Source organism: Microtus pennsylvanicus, chromosome 11 (assembly GCF_037038515.1).
Source record: "Microtus pennsylvanicus isolate mMicPen1 chromosome 11, mMicPen1.hap1, whole genome shotgun sequence".
Classification (NCBI taxonomy): Eukaryota; Metazoa; Chordata; class Mammalia; order Rodentia; family Cricetidae; genus Microtus; species Microtus pennsylvanicus.
The window spans coordinates 13,438,625-13,452,536 of NC_134589.1; the positions used below are offsets into that span (position 1 = coordinate 13,438,625).

The 13,912-nt window shown below is 44.2% G+C and overlaps 1 protein-coding gene across 1 annotated transcript in view; it reads left to right on the plus strand.

The window, feature by feature from the left end:
* The first annotated feature begins 219 nt into the window (after nt 1-219).
* Prkca (protein kinase C alpha) overlaps nt 220-13,912 on the plus strand; it is a 417,908-nt gene continuing 404,215 nt past the window's right edge. Inside the window, exon 1 of the mRNA XM_075990292.1 lies at nt 220-226. The gene's annotated coding sequence lies outside the window, so the exon portion shown is untranslated. The remainder of the gene's footprint in view (nt 227-13,912) is intronic.

Genomic DNA, 13,912 nt, shown 5'->3' on the forward strand with positions numbered 1-13,912 from the left:
TACACACCATGACACATGCACACACATGCATGCACACACATGCGGGGAAGAAATGCCAATTGCCTTCTGCGTATGGGTTCAGACAGGGAATTCCTGTTTGTTTCCATCTAAGTCTATCAAGTCCAAGTCTTTCTATGAGCTTTCACTGGCTTGCTAGCAAAAATCCCCAGAAAGCAGAGCCCAGAGCTCAGAACCCAAGGGCCCACGAGGCTGGCCAGCGATCTGGGTTCTTAAGCCTGTGCAGGTGGGCAAACCTCCAGCTGCTCAGACAGTGTCTCCAGGGACACCCAAGCAACTTTTCAGAAATGGCAGTGAGCAGGAGCCTTGTCACATGCTTCTGTTTATAAACTCTCTCAGACAAGGGACAAAAGAGTAGCCACTTTTACCAAGTGACTGTTAGCATTGGGGGAGTTTTTAACAATCTTGGATATTTTCTGCTTTTATTGCTTCACTGTGGTTGGGTTTTTTGTTTGTTTGTTGAGGCAGCTTCTTGACAAGCAGCCCGAGCTGATTTGGCACTCACGATATATCCCAGGCTAGCCCCAAATCCAAAGCAATTCTCCTGCCTTGACTTCCCAGGTCAAGGGATTGTAGGCATGCCCAGTTTATTGAACTAATACATCTTTCTTGTAAAAGGTGGTGGTTTTGGTCCTTAGTTGTTTTAATCAGAAACAATTATAATAGTAATAAAAAAAAACCATCTGGAATGAGCACTTGGAGCTTCTCCAGGAGTTACACTCTCTGCGTGCCCAGGCAGGTTAAATGTATAAACTTTCAATAAGATTCTCTCATTGGTAGTGTGGCTCTCTCATGACATACTCATGCCTTGCGTGGTGGCACATGGCCTAATACCAGCACTTGGCATTAAAGTGTTGGGAAGCAGAGGCGAGTAGATCTCTGTGAGCTCCAGGCCGGCCAGAGCCACATAATATGATCCTGTCTCTGCAACAAAGCATCCAGCCAACTAGTTTGCATGCAACAAAAGAGGCCAAAGGTTATGGCGACATCCGTTATTATTTTCTCATGAAATAGCCCTTATTGAGTGAAATGATCTTGTTTTCTTTTGAGACAGGGACTTATGGAGTCCAGATTGGCCTCAAACGCACCATGGGACAGAGGATGGCACTCAATTTCCGAGCCTCTAAATGCCTCCATATACTGCAACCCTTTTTACCAACAAATATTTATTGATCACGTGTGAGACTGAGAAAACATTAAAAGGAATATTGTATATGATGAGCAATGTCATCATAAGCTGAGGCTGATCACTTAGCTTCAAGGGTCTGGGGGAGCATACTCACGAAAGGATGACACGAAGCCTTTGGTCAGTAGACATTTCAATGAAGGTGTACAACATGTAATGATTAGGCCAAGGCAACTGACATGTCCATCATCCCTTCACATATGCGTCATGTTTTATTTTGTTTCGAATCTTCTCTCCTTGCTATTTTGAAATAGTCAACTAATTATTGTCAAACAGAGGCTGGGGAGATGGCTCAGTTGGTAAAGTCCTTTGCCTAGCAAACCTGAAGGCTAGAGTTCACTTCTCCTAAACAGCTGGACATGGTGGTAACCACTTAATCCCAGGCTTGGGAAGGCAGAGACAGGGGGATGCCCAGGGTTCACGAGCCTGCCAGTCAGGCTAATTGCTAAGTTCCGGGTTCAGCGAGAGACCCTGTCTCCAAACAAACAACAAACAAACAAATAACAACAAAAACAAATGAGGTAGAGGAAAGAAGAGGAGAGATGCTCAAGGTTGACCTCTATGACCCACAAGCACACCCACGCGTGTGTACTTTCAAACACACGTGCACCCTCATGCACATGAACACACACATAAAAGCATGCACATCATACACACACACACACAAATGTTAGTCCACCGGAGTTAGCCTACAATGCTGTAGAGTTTATTCTTCCTACTGCGGCCATGCACCCATTCGCTGTCTTCTCTCCATCCCTCCCTCCACCTACCAGGACCTTGGAACTGTGGAGTCAACTTCAGCATCCGCTTATAAAGGAGCCCACACAGTACTTGTCTGTCTGTGCGTGAGTTCTCATTTAACATGATGCCTTCAAGTCCACCCGCGTTGTTGCAACTAATGGAATTTCAGATTTTACAGATGAACAACATTCCATTTCATCCATCAATGGACATTAGATTGATTGTGTATCTTGTCTATTGCAGACTGTGTTGCAAACAGCCTGTGAAAACAATTATTTCCCAAACATGTTTATTTCCATTCCTCTGGGTGTACACTATGTAATGTGATTCCTGGGTCACGTGACAATTCTAGTTTCTCTTAAGAGGCCTTCATGCTGGCCTCCTTACGGGAAGGAGCTTGCGGAAGCTCCTCCCTGACTATGGAAAGTATTAAGAGATTGGCAGGGTAGAGGTGGTGGTGGACAGCAAGAGAAAACATAATACTGCTCTTTTAGTTCGAAAGTTCCATTCTTAGGCGTTTGGGGTACTCTTTTCTGAGTCTCAACATTAATCAATAGTTTTGTCTTGCTGGGATCTTTCTCTATATTCCAATAACATTCCAAATTGTCTCTAGCATACTCTGGAAACTATCTTTTGATATTGAGTCTCACTGATAAAGGGTAAATACCCCCACCTCAATTTCACATATGTATGTATTCGTGATAGGTGTGCATATCTACAAGCATTTTCACAAATGTGCGAGCACATGTTTGTGTGCACGCGCTCTTGTGTGCATGGGCACGTGGAGGCCCAAGAGAGCATTTGGTGTTTGCTCAATCAATGACCACTGATTATATATTTGAAGGAGGTCCTCTTGCTGTATCTGTAGTTTATTGCTTGAGTAGCCTGGAGAGCAAACTTGCTTAGGAGGATTCGCTGCCTCCACTGCCATGTGCTGGGATTTCAGGTGGCCCGCCATCCTAGCCTGGTGTTTACATAGGTTCCCTGGGATTTCAGGTGGCCCACTATCCTATCCTGGTTTTTACATAGTTCCTGGGATTCAGATTGCCCACTATCCTAGCCTGGTGTTTACATAGGTTCTAGTCCTTAGGTTTTCAAGACACACACTTTTCCCATTGAACTATCTCCCTGGCCCTAAAACCCTTTTTCTCTGCTCCTCCTCCTCTCTGTCTGTCTGTCTGTCTGTCTGTCTGTCTGTCTGTCTGTCTCTCTCTCTCTCTCTCTCTCTCTCTCTCTGTGTGTGTGTGTGTATGTTATGGCATCTGGCATATGTCAAACCTATTTGATCCATGGCCAATAAATATTCTTTCAGTACCAGGCATTAGGGACATACTATTTACTGAAATGAATTCCCTCTCTTAGGATGCTTGCATTCTATTTGAGCTGAGCTGACGTGAACCATCAAAACCCCAAATAAAATCTAGTACCAGCCTGGGCAGTATCTTTCTGTCTATATTTATTAATTTATCTATTTTAAACCTTTTTAAAACAAGATCTTGCTATGTAACTTAAGTTAGCTTTAAATTTGTTATGTAGCCCAGACAGGCATAAAATTCACGATTTTTCCCATACCTCTGCCTCTGGGTGTTGGAATTCCAAGCATGTGCCAGTATGCCAGGCTTCTTCCAGCTCCTTGCAAAATTCTCCAACATTCAGAGGGAAGTGGAGCGGGGGGGGGGGGGGCGGGGAAACACGGGAGGGCAAGTTGCCTCCTTGCCCTCTCATCATTCTGGGCTTAATGAGGGTCTTGGGGGCAAATCCCATTTTTGGTTCCTGTGAAATTGGAGGTTGTCAACGGAGCTATTCATCAGTCCACGTTCCTGTCCCACCCACGGTTAGAGACTCTTAAAATAAGTGTACCTATATCCACTGCTATCTACTCCAGTGTCTGGAAAATGCTGGGAGAGATGAAGTATCAAATACCATTTAAAGGAACCCTTTAAATTATATAAAATTACCTAACAACCACCAGCCCTTGTTGTTTCCTATGAGGAAGGGATCCTTGTGTAATTTTAAGGAAGGGTTTGCAGTGTGGAGAAACCATCTCCTGCTCTCTGAACACTGCAGCCCCATTGTCTGCAAGAATGGACAAAAATAGATTCCTATTTATTACAAGAGCTGGTGCCAGGACGTCAGATGTGTCTAGTTGGGATCTGGGATCCTTGTTCATCTTCTGAGCATAGACCCTGTGTTTCACATCCCTAGAGTGGAGACATCTCTGCTTTGCCAACAGGCATGCTGAAGCCAGAGCCTCTCAGACTGAAGTGGAGAATTAAAGTCCATGTGGCTTTTGTCTTAAACATCTCATAGGGAAGAAAAGAAATGTTTTCTCTATGTTATTTTAGTAGCACTGGTTTGTCCTTGCCCTTCATCTTTCATGCATACATGGGTCATAGAGAGTTGGCTAGAGCTGTCACCGTCAGTCAGGAGCAAAGCCTGGACCCCTCTGGTCCTCCTTTGTGCTTCACAGGTCCTCGTGACCGAGGTTCACATGCGTGTGGAGGCCGGGAAAGACTTCATCTACTCGTTCCCAGCCAGTTTCTGAGAGATCATCTCTGTCAGAAGTCAGAAGTCCATCTTTCTCCCCTCTTCCTCCCATAGCTCCTCCTTTCCCTCCCCCACCCCAAGCTCCTCCCTGCTCAAGCCTCCATTCCTGACTGTAGCTTGAGGTGAGTTAAGCCTCAGCTCTCCAGTCCTTTGTGGAGTGTCATGTCTTGATGGATTCCCATGTCGTGTGGATCCCATACAATTGAATTCCCATCCTATTACATCTACTGTCAGTTAATCCCAGAGGAGCTTCAGATACACTTTGTTGGTCCCTGCAGTAGCAAAGCAGATGCCATTGCTGTCCTGGAGAGAAGGCGCACATAATCAACTCAGCCATGCCGGTGCACAGCGAGCAAGGCCTGCCTGGTTGTCTGTATCTCCATTCCACACACAGCACCTGTTGGCTGGGGCACTTTTGTCCTGATGGCCCGTCACTTAATTCCTCGGGGGAAACAATGGCTGATCCCACTGCAATACTTTATCCACGCCTATTCTACTGAATGAGGTGTGTCTGCTCAAGGCTTTCAGGCTCTTTTTTGTAGCTGAGATGAACTGCTGAATTTAAGCCATCTTTATCCATCTTATGAATTTGCTAGTCTGTGTTCAAGACACTGTAGAGGAAAAGCAATAACAACTCAAAGCAAACTTGCCATTTTCTGTTATTCACAGGTACATACACACACTTATGCACACGTGAATGCAGGCACTTGTGGATTGAGGAGTGCCCCATCTTCCGGAAGTGGAGTTAAGAGTGGTTGTGAGCTGCTTGACATGCTTAGGGGAGAACAGTATATGTACTTAATCAATGGGCCATCTCTCCAGCCCAGCCTTTGACACTGTTCACCATGATATCTATCTTTGCCATGATCTATCTGCAAGTGCAACTACTGAAAGTCAAAGCAGGATCCTCCAGGGAGCGGCGTGACGGCAGAGGACTCCATAGAGGGTGAGTTCTCAACCACAAGAATTGCCACCAACTCCAAACTTGCATAGATCTCTTTCTCCTGCTCCCTCTCCTTCCTTTCTCCCTCTGTCCTCTTCCTGGTGCTGGGGATGGAAGCCACATCCTCACTGGTACCAGGCTAATGCTCAACCATGAACCCAGGGAATCAAACTCTTCTTCACTAACAATTCTTTGCTTCAAGAAGCTCTAGGTTTAAAATGTTGTGGAAAAACAAACGATGACTTATGGGCGTCTCTGTTCACTTTTATCATCTTTGCCTAGTCCAATTGTTCTGGAGCAAATTACACACTGTATCAAACAAAGAAAAGACCGGCAAATAGGGATGACTCAGAACGCACATGGAAGTATCTGTTTGTTCTTTCTTGGAACTGCACGCTCAATCATCCCAAGTCATCCTCGCACCACTAGATGGAAGGCTGGGCTTCTCTCCGGCTCTCTCAGTATTTACATCCTGTCAGCAGTGGCTTTCATGTTTCACCAAAGCATCGCTTGAACTCGGGGCAGGGAAATAATCTATTCCACTCTGACAGGACCAACTTGGGTGAAGTCGTCTTGTCAAGTCATGGAAGTTCTGCGTGGACAATGTTGATGGTGTCAGCCAAAGAGGGCAAGTCATTTTAGTGGATGCTTTTGTGGCACAGTTGTGGGGATTCGATCTCAACTCTGCTGGTATATATCCCGTGACCCGTCTGCACCCAAATTTTCTCACCAATCACAAAGGGAGTATTATCGCTTACCACGTAAGAGATGAGGATGGACTTGAGTTCATCTGCTTAAAAGGATCAGAAACACTTCCTGGGACATAGTTAAGCGTCAAATACATGCTAACTTATTTTATACTGTTTCTCTCTTGCTATACTTTGTAACTAGTTTAGTTATGTGAGTTAGAGAGAACTGAAATAGCTGGCATCAGCTAAAGGTGGTTGTTGACAGGGTTTATAAATTTGGAAGCTATACCTCACTGCTCCAGATGGGCGAAGAGAGACTCTAGCCTGACTTGGTCCCCACTAACCATCCCGGATGTCATTGTTTCTGGGTGAGAATTACTATCATTAGATAATATGCTCTCCCTGCATCCAGCTAGCTTGTCCCTTTGAATTCTATTCAAATTTTGCTCAAAGCTCTGGAGCAATTTGGTAAGCCAATTTATTTTAACATTAGGTTTTCGTGGCTTTACCTTTTAATTAAAAAAAAAAAAAACTTTTTGTTTTGTTTTGAGACAGAGTCTCACATAGGCCAGGCTGGCCTCAAACTTGCTCTGTAGCCAACGATGGCCTTGAATTTTTGGTTCTCCTGCCTCCACCTCCCAAGTGCTGGGGTTACAACTTTATGTGGCTCCATGCCTGGTTTATGTGGGGCTGGTGGAAATTCTACATGCTAAGCAAACACTCTAGCCCTGAGCTGTCTCCAGGTCTCAAACTGGTTTTTGATCACTGATACTCAGACTGTGGTTCTTAACCTTCTTAACACAGTGACCCCTTAATACAGTTCCTCATGTTGTGGTGACCCCAACCATAAAATTATTTTCATTGCTACTTTATAACTGTAATGTTGCTACTGCTAAAGGGGTTATGACCCACAGGTTGAAAACCACTGTGTAAGAGAAGTATGGAGCTTCAAGATAATGAATCTGGATTGGCTGGGTGCCTCCTGAATGTATTTGAACCTTGGAGGAATTAATTCAAGCACTTGAAGGAATGTACATGCACTTAGCATAGCAGCTAGGAATTTCCCTTTGGTTCCCAGGCCTGTTAAAGGGCAGGGAGATCAATGACAGAGTTATATATAAAGCAGAAGATGTGGGCTTGTATGTTCCCAAAGGTCGCTTTTGTCATTGTTTCATTTTGCCTAGAAAAACATTTAGCTGGGACATTTAAGTGGTGCACACCCATGACTCCAGCACTTGAGACTTTATAGTGAGCTCCAGACCAGCCCATGGACCATGCACAGAGAGAAACTCTGTCTTAAAACAAAAAACACAAGCAAGCAATTTAAAAGTCTTCATTTTTAAGTTTTAAAGTTCAGCTTGTAAGTCATTCTTTAAAAAAAATTATGTTAGAGATGTTTGAGCACAATAATAACAAACAATAAAAAAACCTGTCAATTATCTGACAAAGTCTTCCTCATTAAAAATAAAATCCTGTCATTTGCAGCAAGATGCATGGAACTGAAGGGTATTATGCATGGAACTGAAGGGTATTATGTTAAGTAGAATAATTCAGACATAGGACAACAAGGACCGAGTGTTCCCTCTCATCTGCAGAAGCTACAAAGACAGGTGACTTGAGCATAAAATTGTGGTTGCAAAAGTTTGGGAAGGGCTTGGTGCAGAAGGATAGTCAAGGGAGGTTGGACTTGATCCATGTGTTGTATGCATGTACTGAAACATATCAGTGAGCCCTAGTAATATGCACAGTTAATACATGATAATTAAAAACAACCTGGTGGAGTGCCCAGGAAGGTGGCTCAGCAAGCAAAGGAGCTTGCCACATAAGCCTGATGACTTGAATTTAGATTCCCAGAACCCAGGTAAAAGCCAGGTGCCATAGGTCATGTCTGTCATTCCAGCAGCTTATAAAAAAGAGTGTAATTGGGTATATGGCTTCAGAGGGTCAGAGTCTATGATGGTGGAGCTCAGGCATAGAGGCAGGAACAGCTCAGAAATCACATCTTGATCCACAAGGGGGAAGCAGAGAGCACACTGGGAGCAGTGTGCGAATCTTTAGAAACCCCAAAGCCCACGCTCCCAGTGATGCTCCTTCTCCAACAAGGCCACACCTCTCAATCCTTCCCAAACAGTTCTACCACCTGGGAAGCAAGCACTCAAACATAGGAGCCTATTGGGGCCATTTTCCTTCAGACTACCACACCCTGGGTGATGTGTGGTAGAGTCAGGAGAATCCCCTGGAAGCTCCTGGGACAGCCAGTCTGAAATAGGAGTCACAGCAGAATATGAGAGACCCTGCCTCAAACAAGGTGGGAGGTGCAGACTGACACCCAAGGCTGTCTTCTGACTTCTACACATATCATGGCACGTGTGTGCTCTCACACATGAACACATATATACACTGGACATAAACACATACACAAAAATAACTTTTTAATTCTTCTGGGGGAAACAATAATGGTAATTGAAATAAAATAATTGGTGATTTTTTTTTCTTTTTTTCCCCCTTCAGTGATGGGAATTGTATTTAGGACTTCACACATGGTAGGCAACTGTACCCTACCTACCACTGGGCTTCATACCCTTAGTCAAATAAAATATTTTTTTTTTTGGACACAGGAACTCATACATCCCAGGCTGGTCAAGGATGACTTTGAACTTAAGGTATTCCTGCTTCTACTTCCCAAATGGCAGAATTTCCGGTGTGCTCCATCATCCTGGGCTTATGGTTGATGTGGTATGCAGATGGGTTCATGCTTGCTTCCTCTATAAATTGAGCCACATTCCAACCCAATGAAAGAATTCTTTTAAAAGTTAGTTTTATAATATTCCGTGTGTGTGTGTGTGTGTGTGTGTGTGTGTGTGAGAGAGAGAGAGAGAGAGAGAGATGAGAGAGAGAGAGAGAGAGAGAGAGAGAGGTCACATGCACACATACCATGGTGTGGATCATACAGGTCAAAGGTCAAAGGACAACCGGGAGTTGGTTCTCTCCTACCACACAGGTCTTGGAGACTGAACTCAAGCTGTCCACTTGGCAGCAAGCTCCGTTACCTGTTGACTTCAGAAATCGTTTTTTATTGGTATACAGTAAAATTATAAGATGAACTATGGTTGGATAATCCCATTCTTATCTTCCAGTTTACAATCAGGGATACAACTGCTAATATATATTGGAGGAATAATTATAGAATTTACATTAGCATATATCAGCATAACATGATTAATAATATGTCAATGTGTTCTTTATATATTACAAGTTGTGTATCAGAGATAAAAGAATTAAAGGACTATACTTTTTTGGCACAGCATTAGGATAGAACCCAGAGCTTTGCACATACTTCACTAGTTCTAGCCCAGCTTAGAAGAGTTAAAACTTAAGTAAAATCTGTAACTTTTAATTAAGGTTATAAAACGGGTGTGTGGGTTAGTTTTTATTATCATAATCTATAGTCTCCTGGAACAAGAACCTCAACTGAAGAATTACCACTATCAGACTGGCCTGGGGGCATTTCTGAGGAGCATTTTCTTGATTGTTAATTGAGAAAGGAAGCCCTAGCCCACTGTGGGAGGAACCATCCCTAGGCATTGTGGGCAGTGCCATTCCTGGGCAGGCAGCCTGAGGCAGACAGGCGGGATCCGGCTGAGCAAGCCAGGGTGAACAGTTTTCCTTCATGTTCCTGCCTCAACTTCCTGCCCTGACTTTTCTTAGTGACTGAATGTGCCCTGAAGGTGCTCAGTAAAATAAACCCTTTCCTCCTCAACTTGCATTTGGCCACGGTGTTTCTCACAACAACCGAAAGCAAACTAGAAAACTGGTGAGCAAATTAAAGTTCTCTGGGAGCTTTTGATGTTTACAAAGTGTTAAGATTTCCATTTAACAATCTCTCCTAGGGAAGACAGATGACTTAGTGAATAAAAGAGCATGCTACCCAGCCTGGAGGAGACCCGAGTTCAATCCGCACCACACAGTCGAAGGAAATACTGCCTCCCTGCAAGTTATTCTCTGAGTTTCATGTGCATAATGTGGTCATGTACAACATGCCCCAAATAAATACATATTTTGATTTTTTAAAATTTAAGACATCTTAGTTCAAGTTCATTCATGGTGTGTGAGGTCCTTCTGTCTATGTGTTGCTTTTACTGGTTAATGAAGAAAGAACTTCTTTGAACCTATGGCAAGGGCAGAACAGAACTAGGCAGAAAAGCTAGGCTGTATGCTGGAAGAAAGAAGAGCAGAGTCAGAGAGAAGCCATGGAGCCACTGGAGACAGATCCTGGGAATTTTACCCGGTAAGCCACAGTCACATGGTGATATACAGATTAATAGAAATGGGTTAAATTAACGTGTAAGAGCTAGCCAATAAGAAGTTAGAGCTAATAAGCCAAGGAGTGTTTTAAAATAATACAGTTTCTGTGTGATTATTTTGGGTCTAAGCTAGCCGGGCTGCTAGGAGGAACAAGCAACCCTTCCTCCAACACATTCACATTAGAATCACAAAACAAATTTATTAAAACCCCATTATGCAAATTCTCTTAGATACAAGCTCACAGTCATCTTGCAAACCTAACTCAAAAGGTACAAATAATGTCGGTTTGATTTAGCTTATCATCTGGGCTGGGCCACTGGACAGAAGATGCTCGCACTGCGCCTCAGTGGAGGCTGTTGCGTCACCTACCGGGGGCTGCTGTGGATACTGCAGAAGAGAGAGAAGCGGGTACCATGACTTCTCTCACTTCCAATGCCAAGGTGACTTTCCTCACTTCTGCCTATGGAGGCAGGCTTTTTTAAAAAACAAAAACAGTTGCTTGACTACAGATTTTAAAATGTAGAAGGTTCAGTTGGTGGAGTCCTTGGTGAGTAAACATAGGGACCTGTATTTGATCTCTGAACCCATATACAACGTCAGGCCTGGTGGTGTGGGTGTGGCCTTGTAGTCCTACTGCTGGGGAAGTGGACACAGGTGGACCTTTGGGCTCACTGACCAGAGAGGCCAGCCTAATTACTGAGTCATGAATCTGAGTAAGAGGTGTCTTTTAAGAAAGAAATGGTGGATGGTGCCTGAGGAATGTGTGCTCTGGCCTACATGCAAACACACACACACACACACACACACACACACCACACACACACACACACACACACAATTTTAAGCTGAAGGGAAGTGAGAGTCCACAGATGAAGGATGAAGCTGTGTCCGGAGATCTCCTTATCTTCCCGAAATCAAATTGTCTCCAAAGAACTCAAATGTCATCAACCTCCATCATGGGAGCCACAGAACAGGGGAAGACCCATTCTTATTGCTGGAAACAAGTCAGCTATGGGCAGGAGAACTCAAGGAGATGCTGACATAAGGCATCCCTACCTTCCATCTCATTTCCCAAGGGCTCATTTATTTTTCTTAAGAGTAATTTGTTTCCCCACAAATGACATTCCTATCCCTTTGTCTTCAGCTGAAATGAAGGCATATAAAACCCCAATTCTAATCACCTCCTTGCGTCTTAGCCTTCTCTCAGCTAGCTCTCTTTTGTCAGGTTAATTCACAGCCCCTCAATCAAGCGTGTAGAGAAAAGAAGTTTTCTTCCCCGACACCTGTCAATCATACTTCGTCGGCAGCACCATTTGATACATCTGTTGACTGCTTTTCTCTCCGGATTCATTTCCATTTTCATCTAAACTTACTGTGATTTTCCCAGGAGGTTTTATTTCGATCTCATTGGCTACCCCACTCGATATTTGGCAACAGTAGGAGGGTGGCTCTTACTTCATCCCTCCCTCCCGTGTGTGTGTGTGTAGTGTAGGTTTATGTTTTGTGCATGTGTGCACATGGAAGCCAGAGGACAAGGCCCTGTGTCCTCTTCTCTTGCTCTTCACCTTATTTTCTGAGATGAGGTCTCTCACCGAGCTGGGATCCGCCTGTTGCCATCACCCTCCATCCATCCTTCAAATGCTGGTGTTATGGATGCTCATCACCGAACCTGGCTTTACATGGGCTCTGAGGATCTGAACCCAGCTCCTCTTGCTTACTTGCTAGGCACTCTACCAATAGAGTCATTTGGTTGCCAACCCAGCCTTCCCATCTGCCTTAAAGTTTCTCCAAGCAAGCTCTGACCTCCCTATCTTGGAAGTGTTCTGTTTACTATTCATCTCCCTCGTCCAGAACACTGCTGGAGAGGGCAGAGTGAGCTCAGTCACCACTGTTTTATAGACACTGTTTCTGAATTTGCTTCATGTTCTTCCTGCTTGTCAGACTCACATGTCCTGCAGACATCTGGACAGAGTCCAAGGCTTTGGGAGGTGTTATCATTCTAGTTCGAAGGTCACGCCAACCAGAGACAGGACTACAGGTTGTACAGTATGCCCAAGTAATATCACACATCTATCAGAGGAACAAGGCTGCGATTATCCCATTGATACCTGTGAAACAGCCCTGAGGGAAGGCTGTCCTTGTGTGTCCCTGATTTTAATCTGTCACCTATGTTGGCCATACACACCTAGTGAGCCACTTCACCAACTTTTGCTTGACTATGCCTTATGTTTCATGGTAGGAGCTGCTCTGTATTTGCTCTTTCTGTACCCGACATTCTAGTTTCTTCTCTGTTGTTATGATAAACATTCTGGCCAAAAGCAACTTAAGGGAGCAGAGGGTTTATTTTCCTTATACACCCAGGTTACAGTCCATCACTGAGCAAAGTCAAGGCAGAAACTCAAGCAGATGGTCACATCATATCCCCAGCAGACAGAAATGGAGACACACACGCTGCCTGCTCACTCTCATCTAGATTCTGCCTGCCTTATATATCAGGACCTAGGGAATGGTGCTACCCACAGTAGGCTGGGGTAGACCAGTCTGATCTAAACAATTCCCCAGTTAATTGGGTAATTCTAAGCTGTGGCCAATTGACATAGGAAAAAATGAGCTACCACATCAACACAACGCATCCAAACTAAACCAGGCTTAAACAAAAGTAGTTTGTTTGTCTAAGTTTCTGCTGTTATTGTTTGAGATAGAGTTGTATGTACCCAGGCTGGCCTCAAGTTAGTCATAGATGATTTTGAATTCCTGATCTTTTGGCCTACAACTCCCTGGGGCTAGGATCACAGGTTGGTTCCAGTACTTCAGGCCACTATGTCTTATTTATGACAAGGTTTTATTAGGTAGAGATGAAGGCGAAGCATACAAGCACATGAGCAGATGGTCTATGCTGTCTTCAACTGCTTTTTATGTATACTTGGAAAAATCATGAGCAAATCTCACCTGGCGTGGTAGTACACATGCTTGATTCCAGAATTGGGAGAGCCTATGGTGGTCAAATCAGCAGAAGTTCAATACCAGTCTGTGCTACATAGTGAGTTTGAGGCCAGTCTGCTTACATAGTGAGCGAGTCCTTGTCTCAAAGCCAGCAAAACAAAGCAAAATAGAATTTCAATTTGTTCATTATGTTAATTCCTTAATTCCTTTGAGGACAGGGGCCATTGACTCAGGCTAGAAGATTCAGGTAACACGCAAGGACAGTCTTTCTCCCCAGGAAGGCTGGGAAGGTACCATAGATAACACAAGTAGTGCCTGCTTCCATTCAGTTAAATTAGGCATGAATGGAAAGTTGAGGAAATCCTGGGGTCCTGTAGGAGGAGGCAATGAACCATGTCACTGCACAATGGAACTACAAGTCTTATATTCTATCCATGTCACCTCTCCTTGCTCCCAGTTGGTTGTCACTGGGAGTGTTGTGGCAAGAAAGAAGCTTGGAAGGCAGAATGGGCTTAGAGGAGGGACCTCTTAACTTACTCC